Raw genomic sequence first — 19,381 nt, 5'->3', positions numbered from 1 at the left:
ATAATAAAAGCGCCTACCTCACAGAGTTGTTATAATGATCAAATGAGGTAACACATGCAAGTTGGTTTTCAAAATTTTTATTACTATATTTCTGTAGCAAAGGTAGAAGACCTTTGGGAACCACTTATGGCCATGACAAAATGTCAGATGGAAACCAAAAGGACCAGCCATTGAGCTGTTTAGGTGGGGATACCATGCACAGTATGGCTGTAGACTTAGACACAAGCCATTATATCCTCAAGGTTACTTCTACCACAGCTTGAATCGGGTCTTTAACCAGAAAGGAAAAGCCTGTCATCTAGGATTAAATGCCTGTTATATTCTTAACATAAACAAGGGTGTCTTTCCTTATAGGCCACAGTCTCCATAGTTTGGGTCTTCACCTAAGCACAAGAGGCCAATGAGATCAACTTTGTAAAGAAATAGTGAGCATTTGCTTAACCCATCAATTCCTCTTTCATCCCAGTCTATCTCTTTCAGGAGATAAAATGAGAAATAAATGAATCTTGGTACCCTTTCCTACCTGTCTAGTATTGAAGAATACTGGGGATATGGGATTTTTCCCTGAGGTGCTTATATTTGAGAGGTAATGATTGTTCCCTTGAGGTGTGCTCTTCCTCCCTATGGGGAAACACTTTCTATTTGTGGTGGGGGGTAGTCTCTTCTTCTCTGTGGCACCCTGTGTTGATAAGCAAAATGGGCTCCTTAGCACTTAGTTCAACAAGTGCCCTTGAATAGTTTGGCTTTTGTTCCCTTTGAGTAATTCATTGAGCCTTCCTAGGTGCTAAGCCCCAGGCCCAAACCCCTATTAGGTGTAAAACCTGAGTGGGTGTGGATTGGCAACTAAGGTGGGGCACAAGGTGGGGCTAACTCCAGGGAGGGCCTAGTTTACATGTCTGGAAGAGAAGAGGCTTTTAGACCATGTGGGTTTAAGTCCTTCTCTTTGTGACGATTTGTGGGTGAGTCACGTGTGACTCACCCCTGACGCTGAAAAAGATATAAAAACCAGGGGTTGGCTGTCTGTTCTTTGGAGCTCTGTTACTCACAGCAGTGGTGGCTCTCGTGACTCTGGGCCAGCCCTTGTTCTGAGCTCCCGGGCTGAACCTAGATGTTGGTAACTATGAATTTGTATTTGGTCTGTCTGTTAATGTTTGTAATTTGTTTGTAATTTGCTCTGAAGTTCAGGGTACTGGCTTTTTCCCCTGAACTAAGTGAATGATATTTGTGTGCTGAATTAAAGTAAGCTTGCCAACCTCTTAACCTTGCTTTCCTTAGTTAAGCAGATCAAAAGAACCTGTGCTGTTGGCAGCTTTCTGGGTGCTGGCTGTGGGTGGATCTTACACCCCCACAGAAGCTGCTAGCCGGATTGTTGAAACACACCCACCATCCCCATGGCTCACCTTGTAGTCCTCTGGTGGCTTATGGCACAACTGCCCTCAGTCTCCACTCCCAGGATTCACCTCTTTCCCATATTCCTCCCTTCTTTGGTCCTGGTGGAGGCAACGGTCACACTGTCTAGGGGAGGAGCTGCCTCCTCCTGCTGTGACTAAACTTTCAATGTGACTGTCCTCTGTACCATGCTATTCCTTCCCACAACTGCATCTGCCCCAGGTTCAATTACCACTAGGCAATGGCTCTGCTCTGTGGCATTGTCCCTCTTTATAGTGTGAGTTATATTTTATGTAATGCTGTTCACAAAAAAATTAGGTTGATAAATTTAACAGCTAAAAGACATAGAAGCTGAAGTATTGTAACAGTAGCTGTCTTATATATACACAATCTCTTGTGAGCTTCACAACAATCTCATTAGATAGGTGCTATAGATATCCTTATCCTCATTTACAGATGAGGAAACTGAGGCTCAGAGATTGTGATTTGCCCAATGTCTTATAGCTACTAAGTATCAACCAAGATTAGATCCTGACTCCAGGTCTGGTACTCTAACCTCTGTGCTATGTGACTCGCATGATTATTCCTGCTAAAATGCAAGCATTTGGAGCATAAGAAACACTTTAACTACCTTGTGAAGAAGACTTTTAGCAATGGGATTAACTGAACAGTGGGACCCAGATGTGGATAGTTGAGGAAAAACTGGCAGATATATGAGCTCAGAGTGTGCACTTGAATATATCGCCATCCTTGAGCAAAAGCTTGGGGTGAGCAAGAATCCCAAGAGGCAAAGTCAAGAATTGTGGCCCCTTCGCAAACTGTGGACAGGATTAATTTATCTGATCGAGGAGCAGTTTGTGGAGGGTGGGAGAGCGGACAAGGTCACTGGCCAGACAACAGACTTTTTTAGCAAAGCCTACGTATACATATCACGACTGAAAATAGCAAATACACTGATAATAGTCAGTGGGCTCACTTTTAAATGTGAAGGACAAGTCTGGAGCAAGACTGACTTCGTGTGGCTTATGGAGACTGGGCCTACCTCTTTATCGTCCCATTGAAAGTATGGTACAAGGCCTAGTCAGGCCATCTGTCCACAACTGTCCACCGCCAGCCCTCAACTCCTCACACAAGTTGGTAGATAACCACATCAGTGTTAAAGAAGAACTCTTTTCGTAATCTTTGAAAATTAAAGTTTGATATTGTTTGGTATTTTGCTTTTTCTCTTCTTTTTTTTTTTAGATTGGGAAGTCAGCCAGGAAAGACTGGGCTGTTTAAGGGGGGCAGTGGGGCAGTAATACATCATAGAATTTGTTTTCTTGAAGCCTGAACTGCCTTCCAGACAAGGTTCAATGTGCATGAAACTGTTTATTTCTGTATTCTCAGTGTCATATTTATTTTGTATTTTCAGTGTCAGATTCACATAAGATTGTGAACTATAATTCACTAAGGTGTTTCTTTCTTTCTCACCCGCATACTCACTTTTCCCACATTCTTTCCTGATTTGGTAAAGCTTCCCCAACACTGGTACAAATGGCTGATGATTCTCTGAATGACAACAACAACAAAAAAAAAATAAAAAGATTCTATTTCTGAATCTTATCCAAGGAATACTGTTTCAAATCCATTAAAACTTTATGAGAGTATTTGTGAAACAACAAAAATCTCTCTCTTCCCTAAACCTGGATTTTTCTGGCAACCTTATTAGTGTTGCCCTGTTTATGTTAATTCATCCAGTGAAAATCAAGACTTGTTGGGAAATCAACTGGATGTAGTGGAAAGATCACTGGTCTGGTTGTCAAGACTCTTGGGTTTTTTAGGCCTGGCTCTGGCTCTGTCTAGCTGTGTGAATCTGGACAAGTACCAAGGACAAAGTTCCTACTTCAATTTCTTCTCCTATAAAATAAAGGACAGGGGATAGATCTCTAAGGTCTATTCTAGCTCTGAATCCTATTTAAAAAGAAATCTTTTAAAAAATATTTCTTGAAGTACTAAGCATACGTTTGTAATGAAAATAATAGAAAACAAGAGAAAAATGAAACTGAATGAGTTTTTTTTTTGTTTTTTTTTTTACAGCTGAACACTAGTGGTCAAAGAAAAAATATGTCTAATTAGAAGGGGGAGATAAATATGGCTAGCAACTTTTGAGAAGATGTGCCACAGATAGAACTGTGTAAGCTAAGTCCTAGGCTTGTCTCTAGCCCAATTCCCATTTTACTGGGAATGACTCTGAGGTCCAATGATTTGTCGGTATTCACATGGGGTAGTAAACATCAGAGACAGATGTGTATGTAGCCACTTCTCTGACTCCAAAGCCAGCATGCCCCTTCCACTCTATCACACTGACTTGGGGGTCTTAGGGACTACCCGTATTTTGTATCTGATAGGGTCTCTAAAGTGAGTGTTGCAGAGAAACTTGGCTTGTGCTCCTTTCAAGTCAATCTCTTAAATTTGGGAATAGACCTCAAATTCTGCACTTTTTCTTAATAACTTGTTAGGGTTCTATTGTCCTTATGTATAATGTGAGACAGAGACAGAAAGACAGAGAAAGGGGATAGGGAGAAGAGCCAGGAGAGTAATCAAGTCATGGCTGGCGTGGGCACTTTCCTTAAAATGGAGGTTCTGGGAGGAAAGAACGGGTCAGAGGAAGAGACTGAAGGAGCAGAATGTCCATCTACTATGAAAAGGCCAATGCCAGAGTAGATTTCCAGGGTGAGAAGGCTTCTGTGGTATGGTAGAGAAAGTCCAGAGAGTGGGAAGGAATGAAATGGGGGTTGGGGTTAATAGTGGAAGGATAATATGAGGAGAGCATAGTTGCAAGTTAAACAAACTTCTTAATCTTGAAGGGGGGATTAAAAAAAACTAGAATCTACAGGGGTGTCCCTCAGTGGGGGAATGGCTGGAAAATATGGCACCTGAATATAATTAAATAAATGTTGTGATGAGTGACGAGAACATTTCAGAGAATCCTGGGTAGTATGAACCAATATAGAGTGAAGTGAGCAGAACCAGGGGAACAGATGTTACAAGGGCAACAATACTGTAAGGACAACCTTCAAAAGACACTAGAACAAGGGCATCTAGGTGATGCAGTGGATTAGAGCACTGACCCTGGAATCAGCAGGACCTGAGTTCAAAATGTGGCCTCAGATATTTACTAGCTGTGTGACCCTGGGCAAGTCACTTAACCCCCATTGCCTTAAAAAAAAAAGACATTAGAACTCTGATGAATGCAATGACCAACTATGCCTGTGGGGGACCTATGATGAAGCCTGTTACCCACTTCCTGACAGAGGTGATTGACTCAGAGGTATAGATTGAGACATCATTGTGTAGATTCGTTTTGTTTTATTATAATTGTTTTGTTGTACCAGAAGCGAGTGAGACACGCCACAGAGTATGTTTTAAATGGAGAATGTATTAGCCGGCGGCCGTCGGGGTACTGCAACCACAAATCAATGGCCATGTGTTGGGGTGACGGCTTGACTTATATAGGACATGTAGGAGTACAATGATTATCTCCTGGAACCTACAGGCCAGGTCACAGGGTGGAGGGAACAGGAACAAAGGTCCTGACTGATCAAAAGATTCAGTCAGGTTATCGTAAAGTGGGATAATCTCATTGACATTCCTTGGTGGAGTCACAGAGCCCCAGGGATATCTGCTACACAGAAAGGGTCTGCCAGGTTATCCTTCAGTGGGATGGTCCTATCTATTGACATTCCTTGGAGGAGTCGCAGGGCCCCAGGGATATCTGCTAAATGCCGAAGAGATCTGAGTCCATTGTTTCTGGGGGTGCCTGTCAGTAGCTAGGGGTTTCTCAGGGGTTCCTAATTTTCCAGTATTACACTTTGATACAGGCTTATTTTTCTTTTTTCCTTTTAAATGGGTGGACTATTGGTGGGGGAGCACCAAAAAAGAATGCCATTGAAACATTTTTTTTTTTAATTCAGAGAAAAGAGCGGAAGCAAGTTCAGAAGGAAGCACAGATAAGCAGGATGGTCTTAAACATTAAGTGTGGAATGTTTTTAATACTTTAGAAACAAGTGGCACAAAATAGAGATTAAGTTTCATATATAATTCTATTTTTGTGTTCTGTTATGTATTTGTTTCCATGTGTGTGGGGTGAGACCACCCACCAGCAATTAATTAAAAAATCAGAGGGCTCTCAAATTTAGGAACAGAAAAACTTCTTTATTACGATCCCAGGGGAAAGGGCTGTCTCCAAACTGATAGAGGATGGGTAGGGAGAGGCAGGGCCCAAAGGGCAAAACCCAGCCTTATACTCTAATGTAAACAAGCCCCCGCCCCACCACCACTGGCCTTTTACTCTCATTGGTGGAGTCCAGGCTCACAATTTCGAGGAAATCTACTACCCCAGGTACAATTTAGCCAATGCCAAACTCCTAAAGACACTTTTCCCCTTATTTGGTGAGGACACAGTTCAGGTGATTTCTTAGTAACTCGAGACTTAGGCCTAGCTTATCAATCAGAAGCCCTGAGTCCCCACCTCCATTTATCCCACTCAATTCACAGAAAGGCTGAGATCCAGATTTCATGAGAGGGCTTCACCATCCCACTCAATTATATGCAGAACATAGAAATGCTTCTTTGGTGTTTGAGTTTAGAATTTAATTGTTTTTTAACATAGAGATGAGTAATAATTGCAGAAGGAGAGAAAGGAATGATTGGAAGAAATATTAAGGGGGCTAATTCCATTTTGAAGGTAGAATCCCGGTGGGAGGGACCAGGGGAGTAGAGGGTCTGAGGCTCTTTCTAATCTAAGGTCATTGTGTCTTTGGGGTGTTGGGTAGGGAAGGGATGGGTGAGGTGGTGGCTGGCTCCTTCATTCTAGTACACAATGAAGAGAGTGGAGATGGGAAGGTGAGAGGTGAGGAGGCCTGGTCTAGGCTGGTGGCCCTGGAGTTCTTGGGTATCCTGCTAGGACAGATGGGAAAGGGATGGTGTGACTTTTAGCAGCTCTCTGCTGCCCCTTTATGGCTATCTTGGGAACTTGAGGTAGAGTTGTAAGTAATTTAAACGTGATTTTGTCTGTGTCTATGTGCCTTCCTCAGTCTATGAGTCCCCTCTCCTCCTTATATTTTCCTTCCTGCCTTCCCTGACCTATTAGGGAACTTCACAACAAACAGGTAGCAGTGTATTGAGTATGAACAATTGAAATTAAAAGTCCTGGAATATCCATGGAATGCAATGTCAGCAGGCAGGGTTGATTTCATATTTAGTTTTGTGTCCCCAGTTCCAGGCTCATACTAAACATTTGGTTAATGTTTGGCAAACTGAATAAGGTTGGAGTCTTGGGTTGCCTCACTTACTAGTCGTGTGACCTTAGGCAAGTTAAGTAGCGTAGCCCTAGGCTCAATTTCTTCCTTGTTTTTTTTTTTTTTTTTAAAAAAGGCATTGGCTTAAATGATCTGAAGGGCTCTTCCAGTTCTAAAGGTCTAAAGAATCAGCTTTGCCAAAGGGACCTCCTGTCCTGGTCTCTGTCAGGCCAAATTCTCTACTCTCAAGAGCCACTTTAGAAGATTTGAGAAGACATTGGGTAAACACTGCCACCTACTGGAGGACTATGGAAGGCCCACGCATAGCCTGGAAATTGCAAAATCTTGTTAAACAGGATTTCTTTGTTTGCAATTCTGCATCCCATCTCTGTGTCCTCCTGCCTCCCCTCCCCAAGTCCTCACCGTTTTCTGAGTCTCCTCCCCTCTATGAAATAACGTGTGCAGCTAGTTGTAAGCCTTCAAGGGCTATCAAATGCTGTTATCAAATTTCATTATTATTTGTTGTTGCTACTTCTCTCTTTTTGTCCCTCTTTCTCATACTCTCTTCTTCCAGGTAGAGTTTTACCAATGGACAGGGCTCAGAGTAACTTTGATTTGTCGTTGTTCCTTCGTTTCAGTCACGTCCAACTCTTCGTGATCCCAGGTGGAGTTTTCTCAGCAAAGACACTGGAGCAATTTGCCATTTCCTTCTCCAGATCATTTTACAGATGAGGAAACTGAGGCAAACTGGGTTAAGTGACTTGCCCAGGGTTACACAGCTAGTAATGTGGTCTCAGATCGGATTTGAATGGAAGTCTTCTTGACTTCAGGACCCATGCCCTATCCACTGCATCACCCAGCTGCCCATCATTTTAATTGGGTGAGGCCACAGATCCAAAAATCTTGAAAATGACACTGCATATTTCTGAACAGCTATTTGAAGCCACGAGCTTCATTACTGTTCCTCTTGTTGAGTATTGCCTACTATTATTAGTTTTCTTTAATGATCTTAGATCATTAGCTGGAATTTTGAGTTCAAATGCCACCTCAGACACTAGCTGTGTGACCCCAGGCACTTACTTCTATAGTGCCTACTATGTGTTGGACATTGTACTAAGTGCTTCACAAATTCTATTCCATTTTATTCTCACAACAATCCTGGGAAGTAGGTGCTATTTTCATCTCCATTTTATAGTTGAGGAAACTGGGGCAGACAGAAGTACCAGTACTGAGTTTAGGTGGAAAAGACTCCTTCCTCCCAGATGGTGTGTCTGCCAGGGAAAAATCAGAAAGAATTCTACCAGGCAGGATGATGGATCAAAGTCTGGGTCTGTTCTTTATAGCCTTCTCTGGTTCTTCTGTCAGACCCTCAGATCTACTGACCCCTTTGAAGCCAGATGGGGTAAAGTGAGGTCCCCAGGGACTGAAGGCAAAAGTCTAAGCTTTTTACAATGCACCAGACCAATAAGGTGCTACTCCCCTCCACACAATTCTATTCCATTCTGTGCTTTTTCTACTTGATTACACTCAGTTCTACACAATCTTTCTCCAGTTCCTTCTAAGCCATTCACTCCCATTCTACACTTTTCTATGCCTTTTTGTTCCGATGCTCATTCTCCAGACTTCTCCACTTCCCCACCAGCTGCCTTGTCCACCTCTGAACATTTCTGCCCTGAGGCTTGCTCTTGGGATTGGTGAGTTCCTGGCCAGGGTCGAAATCTCTGGAGGGGTCCCCAGCCAGGATGTTCGCTTCACTCTCAGATCAATTTGCTCTCTCTCTTCCTCACCAACTACCTTCCCTCTTTATGTTTTGCCTTCCCTGATTAGATTGGAAGCTCTTTGAGAGTAGGAACCATCTTGTTTTCTTGCATTTGTTCCCTCAGTGCTTAGTATAGTACCTGACACATAGTAAGAGCTTAATAAATACTTTGTCTATACATCCATCCATCCATCCGTCCATCTGTCTGTCTGTCTCTCTCTCTGTCTGTCCATCTGTTTGTATGTCCATCTCTCTCTCTTTGTCCATCTCTCCTTCCATCCATCCATTTCTGTCCACTCATTTATCTGTCTGCCTGCCTGTTTGACTGTCCATCCAACATTCCATTCATCCATCCAAACTGTGCGTCTGCCTGCCTATCTGTTTATCTGTCTATCCATCCGTCTTCCTGCCTGTCTGTCTTTCTGTCTGTCCATCTGTCTCTGTCCATTTATCTTTCTATCTCTGTCTATCTATCTATCTATCCATCTTTCTATTTACCTATTTATATCATTCCATTCCACTTCAGTAATTCTCACACCTTTTGGTTTTAAAATCCCTTTATACATTTAAGAATTATTGAGGACCCCTCGCAAAGAGTTTTTGCTTATCTAGGTTATATCCATTGATATTTGCTGCATTGGGAATTAAAATATCTTAGTCTTTTAATGAAACTATAAAAATAGTTTTGACTTCGTGGACCTCCTGAAAGATGGTCCGCCAGGAGCCCCCAGACAACACTCTGAGAGCCACTCCTTACTCTGTTCCTTTCAATTCTGTGCTATTTGACTGCTTGGGTCCTATGCTGGCTTATCTTCTACACTCTCATCTGCTGTCTCTGCTGACCTGCTCTCTTCTGAGTCTCTACTCTCGCCCAGCTCGTTGATTTACGTGACTTATAACTATGATGTGTTTCTGTTTTTCTAAGTGGGGAGACCCCTCAGTTCTTTATCCAGGCTTATAGCTAGTCAGTCAACTATAGAAGCCATAAGAGGACTTCAATCAATTTTTTAGCTGCTTTTCTTTTGCCTCAGCTGTTCTATGCCCCTATTTTCTTTCTAAATTAGAAACTAAAATCTAAACTTTTCTAAACTCACTCAATCCTTATTGTTTTTTAACTTAAGGGTTAATCACATATGTGCATTAAAAAACAAACATTCCTGTTGGCATTACTTTAGCCATATGAACACAAAGACAGCATGATAGTTAACTTTCTTCTGAGATTGGTACAAAATTAATTCACATTTTTCCCCTTCAGTGTCTTTTCTTTTCTTTTTCTTTTTTAGTTTTTAAGGAACTATTTTATGTAGATTTGGGTCCTTCTGAAGTCATTTGGGTAGTAAAATTTGACTTTTCTCAAAACAAAAGACAGGTCTTAAGACTATAATGGGTGTGCCTAAAATAAACTGTTGTATCTCTGAAGATTTCAGACCTTCAGAAAAAACTCAACAGATACAACCAGAGCTAGAATGCAAAACACATCACAAATAGATGCTGCCTGGTCCATGAAGGGCATAAAATGATCATTCTCAGTGTTTGCACAACTGCTAGCCACAAAGTCTCCACTTCTTATTCAGTTAAAGGATGTGGAAGGAGATGCCAGGGGTGTGGAGGGAGATGCCAGCTGGAGGTCTGGAGGATGATGCCCAACTCAGGCAGCCACGCCCTCATTCAGGACTTCTCTGGAGTCTAAGAACACTCAGGACTCATGACGGGAAAGAGAAAACCAACCCCTACAATCACCTTCTAACCAGGGAGGACTAGCAAAAGACACAATAGATAATGATAGCTGGCAAATAGAACCAGTAGAAATGTCAGGCATTCATACCTAGCAACCAGGACTAGGAAGCTACAAAAGAACTGTTAGATGGCCATAGTTGGCTATAGTCATTATACCCACCAGATTGCCAGTTTAACCACGAAGGCCCCTGACTTGCAGTCACTACAATCAGAGCCTGCTTACACCAAGTGGGCAAATAGAAAGTTCCATGACCCTTTCATATCTGGAACATACTTTCATACCCTATAACAGAGACAGATGCTTATGGGTGCACACATGCATACATACAAACAGGTTTAAAGACCCCTTCGAGACACACCCACTTTGTCCACTTCTCAGTCTTTGAATAGAGTAGCTTTGTTAAAACTGGGTGCCAAATTCCTTAAGAAGACTCCTTGCTTCTACAGTTCTAAAAGATTCTCTGGAGCAGTCAACCTCTCAGAGACCAGGCTTAGCTCAGGTAATAGACTTTTAGAGACAGACAGTCACATACATACAAGGTGCTGATTGATAGCAGAAACTAGTTTAACTCAGCCAATCTCAACCTGGGAAAAAAAGCAGCTAAACCAGGAAGGATCAGATGTCCAACTAGGGCAACTGTCAAAACCAAAGCCAACTGGCTCTGAGTGCCTTAACCAAAACAAGCAATGTTAATACCCACCTGACTTCCAGAAGAATGCATTCACCAAGCCTAATGTTCATTTTCAGTATATCGTGTGTCTTCTGACATAGGGAGTCTAGGTAGGAGTCTAACCCTCCCTGAGCTCCTACTCAAATATTTTGAAAGTTCCCTTATGTAGGGGTGGGGCTTGGGTTGTCAGAGATGGAAGACCAGGCTCTCTTCTTTCTTATAGCTGAAAGGGAAGAATCCAACCAAAGACATGAATGAGTGCTATCACCAAATTTTCCACTGAACTGTTAGAGAGAGAGAGAGAGAGAGAGAGAGAGAGAGAGAGAGAGAGAGAGCACTTTTATAGCCTTTCACAATGGATTGATAAGATAGATAAGTGAGAATCACACAGCATTGGAACATAAATGAGGGAGCGTAACATTGAAAGACAAATGAGGATGATGCACAGTTTTTTGCAATTGGAATATTCTGAGACCATGTGATATAGGATTAGAGCCAGTTGAACAGGAGCCAAATTTCCATAGGAAAGGGAACTGTGCATAGTTCTTCAAGGTAGCAATGTTTAGCACAACCATAACATGCCCGACTTGTAGTAGAGCCTTCCAGCTCCTATTGGTCTGATCAGCTACAGTTGGACACACTGTACCTTGACCCCAACATAGTGATGCCATTTTGGTCCTCTTTAAGAACCAAGGACAACAACCAACCAATCCACCACTCTTTACAGTGTAGAGACAGTGGGGTATGGGTATGTGATGCAGGGTGCCTCTCAGGTCCACTGGGACAGCTATACCAATCCCCACCCCTTATCAGCTATTGGTTCATCTTATTTATTCTCTCTCTAGATTCAAAACCAGTCTAGTGGGTATCCTCTAGATCTAGAACAATGGTACTTAATTTGAGGTCCATAGACCCCAAGGGGGTCTATAAATAGATTTCACAAGGTCCATGAACTAGGGGATGGGGGAAAAATTACAATTTTATTTTCACTAACCCCTAACTGAAACTTAGCATTTCCTTCAATTATTTAAAGACATGATTCTTTTTTTTCATTCTTTTAAAAATTTTTTGTTTATTCCTTTTAAACTTTAATACAAAATATGAAAAGAAAAAAAGAACATTTCCACATACACAGTAGTACATAGAGGATTAAATATAAAACAGTAAATTTCATTTCAAACTGTTTACTTTTTAAAAATCTATTTAATAAATACTATGCACTGTTTTCAAAGCTATCCAGCTTCCTTCTAAGTTTTCTTTTGTTCTCTCTGTGCACTTTTTATTTTATTTTTCCCCCATTCCTCCTTACCCCACACTAGAAAAAACTACAATCAAACATGAATATATATGTATATATACATACACATATATGCATATCTTTATATACATGTCTACACACTCATACATACATGTAAAACAATACTATACATATTTCTATTTGTCAATTCTTTCCCTGGAGATGGGTAGCATCTTCCTTCATAGGTGTTTTTTTCTAAAATCAACCACCTCATCACTTCTTACATCACAGTAGCATCCATCAGAATCATATACCACAACTTGTTTAGCCAGTCCCAATTGAAGGGCACCTATGATTTTAGCCAGTCTGATAGCTTTAAGATGATATCTCAAAGTTGTTTTAATTGTATTTCTCTAATCAATAATGATTTAGAGCATCTTCATATGGCTATATATAGTTTGAAAAAATGCCTATCCGTGTCCTTTGATCATTTATCAATTGGAGAATGACTCTTAAGATCTGATTCTAAGAAGAGGTCCATAGGCTTCACCAGATTCCCAGAGGGGTCCATGACACACAAAAGCTAAGAACCTGTATTCTAGAAAATCTAATAAATTAACGAATTCAAGAAACTCTGTACTTGGCTTAGTTCCCACCCTGAGAGAAACAAGGAAAATATCTTCTCCCATGGGCTAGCTTGCCCCTTCTTAATCCTGAATCATGAACTTGAAGGCTTAGACAGAATCACTGCTAAGAGCCATCTAATTTATTACTTATATCTAGTAATACGAAACATCAATAACCATGGAATCAAAGTGTAGAAGGCTGTGATGGGGTCCATTGATAACTTTCTCTCCTCCTCCATTACCTTCCCATCTGATCTGAGGAGGAGGTTGCTGAGGAAAAGGACTGAATTTTCATTTTGGAGTGAAAATTCTCCCAGTATTAAGTTCTGGAAGAATGGGGAAGAGTTGGGGGCAGGGGTTGGAGGAGGGAACGCAGCTTCTGACTGGACTTCCCTCTCACCAGCTGTAGTACAGCCCTAACTACTGGTCTGGCCTGATCCCAGCTCCAGTTCATGCCTCTCCTGCTGCTGCATACCACTTCTTTCCTCTTCCTCTCCAGTGTGTGCACTTGACTGATGAATCAGCGACTCATCATGGGAAAGTGTGAGCAGGCTCTGTCCGGAGTGCTGAGTAGCACATACAACATTGCAAATTACTTCTGTCTGTATGTATTGGACTGCTGCGGAAAGTTGGGGAGGCTTGTCTATAAAGGCAATGATGTTCTCTCTGACCCCTCTCCCTATTGTTTTTCTCCTCTCTGGATAGGAAACTCCTAGCCCCTCCTCCCACCTCTTGGACTATGGCTGAAAAATACCAAGTTTTCAATGTACAAATTAGCCATTCCAAAAAAAACCTTGGTCTTTAGCCAGGATCAAACAGAACCGAGGAGGGCTTTGTTCTAGCATAAAAAAGCAAGTTGACAATTTTCAGACCCAGACCTGATAGAATAGATTTAATGTTATTACCACAGTGTCCTACTTCCCAGTGAAATGCTTCCCAGCAAATGTTTCTAAGTCAGGAAACATACACCCAATGCCTCATAATGAACCCCAGTGTCCCTGTGCATCCATCTGTGGATGGAGAGTGATGGGGGTAAAGGAGTGGAGATGTCCTTTCTATAGGAGCCAGTTACAAATCGATATATGTATAAATGCTTCATTGGTTCTCTTTGTTACTATAGTGGTGTAGAGCAGTGGTGTCAAATTCAAATAGAAATAGAGCCACTAAACCAGGAATAAGGAACCCTATGGGCTACATATTGACTTAGTTTTAAAAAATTAATATTATCTATGTTATTATATCTTTATTAAATTATTAAATTCAACAATTAATTATTAAACAATATGTGCAACAACTAATTATTAAATAATTAAGTTCAATGAATACTTATTGAATAATTAGGCCCATGAATTATTCAATATTAAGTTTAATAATTGATTATTAAATTATTGGCTTTAACAATTTATTATTAAATAAGTTTCTTAGTTAATTATTAAATAATTGAATCACATGATTAATTATTAAATGACTATTAAATAATTAGATTTAATAATTCAAATTTCATTGTATTTTGTTAAATACTTCCCAATTACATTTTAATCTGGTTTAGATCCACTCTGAAATGTTGTGGGCTGCACTGGGTGTTTGACACCTTTAGTACAGAGTATAAGCAAAGAAAATAGTAGTGAGCTTTGCTCTGTGAATTAATTCAGAGGACCCCTACTAATTCATCAGCACCCATGCCCCTACCCTCCCATAATGGCTCTGATACTCTCTCATAGCATCCAGTGGTGGCCCTAGCTTATTCCTCGTCTATCCATTCAATGATCACCAAATTTGACATTATATAAGATTCCAAAGAGGTGGATTGTAGCAGAGCCAATAAAACTTTAATTCCTATAATGCTTTCTGTAATGTTTGGTTTCTACTGTTCAATAAGATAGGGACTGGACTTGTGATTTCATCAGCCAAGTGACCTTCCAGATGAAGAAACTCTTAGGTCAGCATCTTCTCTGCAATTTCTAGAATTGCCTAGAGGACTGAGGATAAAGTAACTGGTACAAGATGCTGGACCCAGTATGTGTCAGACACTGGATTTGAATCCATGTCCTCCTGGTTTGAAGGCCAGCTCTCCATCCATTATCCAACACTACACCATATTCCCATCAACGATGCATGTAGGGATGTAAGCAGCATTATGTTAGCTCCTTGATTCTGCTTACTGACTTCCTTTAAGTCTCAACTGCATTCCCTGATTTTACAGAAAGCTCCAACCCCTCTTAATTCCAATGCCTTTCATCTGTGACTTCCTATTTATCCTGTACATAACTCATGTGTACATATTTGTTTGCCTGTTGTCTCCCCCATTAGATTGTAAGTTCCTTGAGGGCAGGAACCGTCTCTTGTCTCCTTTTGTATCTCTAGCCCTTAACACAGTGCCTGGAACATAGTAGGCACATGATTAATGTTGGTTGATTGTTTGCTATTTAGGATTTTTGTAACTGCAATTCTCAGCTTTTCTCTGTGGAAATAAATGAATAGATATTGATTGCTGGAGAAAGTATGCGTGTATACATAACCATGTAAGGGTCAGGAGGTCCTTGGAGTAAATCATCAAAATCACCCCATCCCATTTAAAGTGTTAAGATGTTAAGCCCTCATAGCACACTTCTGTGTTGAGTTAATCATCATAGCCTTTAGACTAAGTATGGGGGTGGGGGAGGTGGGGAATCCTTGATTAACTGCAGTGATGTTGCATAGGAAGTATGTTTTGATTAGTTGAGGAAACTTGGTGTTGTCCTGTGGATCATCTGTAAAATATCAAGCCAGTTTGGTCTGGAGAGATTTGAATAAGTGGTGGGAGTGATGTGAGTCAGGAGAGAGTGTTCTAGCTAAACCCTTGAGAAGGAATCATTTGGGGGAGGAGGCAGGGAGAGAGTCATGAACTTGGTTATGGCATCCTCCTCCCCCTACTGCCTGGGTAGAGGAAGACCCTGTAAGCTTTAAAGGGACCAAACGATTTTGGACTTCCTGTTTTTTCCTCAGCATCACAGCAGCATTTCTATATCAGCTGATGGTGATGTCTACATGGTGGTCAAAGACAGACAAGACTGAAGCAAATTCAAGTTCCTGCAAAGAGCCTAGCAGAAAACCTCCTACAGAGAACATCCTGAGAACTCTAGTGAAGGAAATTTTAGGAACTATGAGTTAACCCCTTGGCCACATGTGCCATGTGCTCCCCAAGCTTAAACCTACTTTCTTCTGGACTCCATGAGTACTTGATGAGAGTGTTTCATAGGCTTTTGCACATATGTTTTGTGCCCAGTGTTCTTACTACACCACCTTAATAAGTACTACTTTCTAAAAGTTAATTAAGTCTGTGCAATTGAGATCACTGATAATCATTGCTGGGGGACCATGAACTATAGTATTAGAAGGACACCCCTCAGAGATAACCTTAAAAGCCATTGCAAAAAGAGCTATAAAGAGTTCATTCTGCTTAGAACTACTCCCTACCTTGATGTACCCTCCTTCTTTTCCCCTTTTCCCATTTCCCTGTTGAGTAAAATGTATTTCTGTACCCAATTCTTTGTGTGTGTGTATTTTTCCCTCCTTTGATCAGTTCGGATGAGTATGAGGTTCAAGTGTCAGTTGCTACCCCCATTCCTTGTTTGTATAGATGTCTACTTGGGTACCCCAATTATATTTCATAACTTTCCTTTCTTGTCCCACCCCATCCTTTCCTCCTGTGTATTCCTTTCCCCCTCTCTTTTGATTCTTTCCTTAAGATAATCAAGACATTACAGAATCACTCCAAGGCCTGGTCTTATTAGATTCCCTTTTGGACCCTGGATGATGACAGGATTCAGAAGGGACATGAATCACCTCCCCATGTTTGGACGTATGAAGTTTATTGACAATCCTTTATGATTGTTCGTTCATGTCTGTCTTTTTATCCTTTTCTTAATTCCTGTGTTTGGCCTTGAAAGTTTCTACACAGTTCTGGTCTTTTCATCAAGAATGTTTGGAAATCCTCTATTTCATTAAAGACCCATTTTTTACACTGTAGAATTATACTCAGTTTTGCCAGGTGTGTTATTCTTGGCTGTATCCTTTGCTTTCTGGAATATCACATTACAAGTTAGAAATTGGCTGCTAAATCATGGGTGATTCTGACTATGGCTCCATGGTACTTGAATTCTTTCTTCTGGCTCTTTGTAATTTTTTTCTTTGACTTGAAAGGTCTGTTTTTTGGTTATGATGCTTATGATGATCTGGTTTTGGTCATATTTATGGGAATTTTCATTTTGGGGTTTCCTTTAGGAGGTAATAGTGAATTCTAATTTCATTTTACCCATTGGTTCTAAGAGATCTGGGCAGTTTTCTTGTAAGATTTCCTTAAATATGATGTCCAGGCTTTTATGATGAACCATAAAATTCCCCCTCAATCTGTTTTCTAGGTCCGTTATTTTTGCTATGAGATTCCTTACATTTTATTCTATTTTTTAGCCTTTTAATTTTGTTTGAACATTTCTTCTTGTCCCATGGAGTCATTGGCTTCTATTTGGTCCATTCTAATTATCAGGAAATTTATTGTTTTGGCAAGGTTTTGTACCTCTTGTTCCAAGCTGTTAATGCTCTTTCCAATTCTTTCTTCTATAACCCATTTATTTTCCAATTTTTCTAATAGCACTCTCATTTCATTTATAAAAACATTTATAATTCTTTTTATAATACTTGCTTCAACTCTTCTAGGAATTCTAGTTGAATTTGTACCCAAACTGTGTTTTTCTCTTAGACTTTACTTGGGGGTGTTTTGGAGTCATTCTCTTCTTCTGGTTTTGGGTCAAGCATCCCTACTACCATGATAGCTGGTAGGATATATGGTGGGACTTTTATCCCCATTCTTCAAGCCTATTTCCTGACTTTGGACTTGATGTTAGAGCCAAGCTCTATACACCAGTGGAGGGAAGATCGTATTGCTGCTTTCATGTAGCATTGAATATTGCATTGTACCAGGATTTCAGGGTGAGGCTAGAGACCTTGGAGCTTCCAGTGGTCTGATCCAGGGTAAAATCTGATTGCTGGCCCCTTGGTCTCAGCTTTGCAAGTACCTGACCTGGATTTGGGTCAGAGAAAGAGAAAATCATTTTCAGCCAGCTAGGAATCTCTGCTGATTCAGAGTGACAGACCTGCAGGCTCCCTTTTGGTCGAGGATTCCTACCCTGCAGGCTTCAGACTGGGCTGGAAGCCAGACCTGAGAGCTTGCTCTGCTTCCTGGGTCTGAGACACTTGACAGCTGCTGCTTGCTTCTGAACTTGTCTAAGCTATTCCCTACTACAAAACATCACTTGCAGGTGAAGATCTCCTCCTCAATCCACCCTAGACCTGTGATCCAGGAATGGGTAGTGGGAGATGAAGTAGCCAGTTGGTCCCTCACCTTGCCTGTGTGCCCCAGTATGAGTCTGGGACTTCCTCTTGCCTTGGTGCACAGCCTCTCCCTGGATGCTGGAGTATTCTAAGCAGTGTGTTTAGTGCCAGGCCTGGACCCCATTGACCGCTCTGTCTCTCTGTCTCTCTCTCTGCTGACCTGGGCTAGACAAATGGCTTGTTGTGACTTTTTTTCTTGGATTTCCCCATCAGGATTCAGTGAGTTTTCTTGACCTGTTTGTGAGAGTTTCGAGGTGGGAGAGCTCATCATACTTCTTCCTGCTACTCTGTCATCTTGACTTCACTTCCTAATAGATGTTATTATTATCCCTATTTTAGAGCTGAGGAAACTGAGGCAGAGAAAGTTTAAGTGAATTGTCCAGGGTCATATAGCCAGCAAGTGTCTGAGACAGGATTCAGATTCAGGTCTTCCTGACTTTATGTGCCATGCCACTTATCTACCAATCATCATCAATGAAAAAATTTAATAAATAAGCATTTGAGGCCTTCCTGTTAAAAAAAAAAGACACAAGCAGAGTATTTCATGTGCAAACACATCAAACAACAGAAAAAAAGAAAGGTGAATAAGCATAACTACCTAGGAAATAATAACTAATGACATAAATTACTCCATCTCTAGAGATTATTTTTAAAAAATAGAGAGAATAGAAGATGGTGCTGTGTGTTACCAACAATGACAACAACAAAAGGCGCATCGAGAGATTTTTAAAAAATACACAAGGGTTTGCACAAACAAAACCAATGCAACCAAAATTAGAAGGAAAGCAGAAAAGTGAGAAAAAAATTTATAGCAAGTATCTCTGATAAAGGTCTCATTTCTCAAATATGTAGAGAACTGAGTAAAATTTATAAGAATACAAGTCATTCCCCAATTGATAAACAAAGGATATGAACAGGCAGTTTTCAGACAAAGAAATCAAAGCTATAGTCATGTAAAAAATGTTCTACATCAATATTGATTAGAGAAATGCAAATTAAAACAACTCTGAGTTACCACCCTATACCTATCTGGTTGACTAATATGACAGAAAAAAAGTTGCTCTGAAGTTCTAGAACAAGAGGGTAAAGTAATAATAGAAAAAAATACCATTCACTACCTGAAGGAGATCCTAGAAGGAAAATTTATAGGAATGTCATAGCCAAGTTTCAGAACTCCCAGGTTAAGGAGAAAATATTGCAAGCAACAAGGAAAAAAACCCCATTTAAATATTACAGAAATACAGTCAGGATTTCACAAGACCTAGCAGCTTCTACTCTAAAAGACCTTAGGTCTTGGAACATTATATTTCAAA

This window comes from Trichosurus vulpecula, chromosome 2 (genome assembly GCF_011100635.1).
Source record: "Trichosurus vulpecula isolate mTriVul1 chromosome 2, mTriVul1.pri, whole genome shotgun sequence".
Classification (NCBI taxonomy): Eukaryota; Metazoa; Chordata; class Mammalia; order Diprotodontia; family Phalangeridae; genus Trichosurus; species Trichosurus vulpecula.
This window is presented reverse-complemented; position numbering follows the sequence as displayed.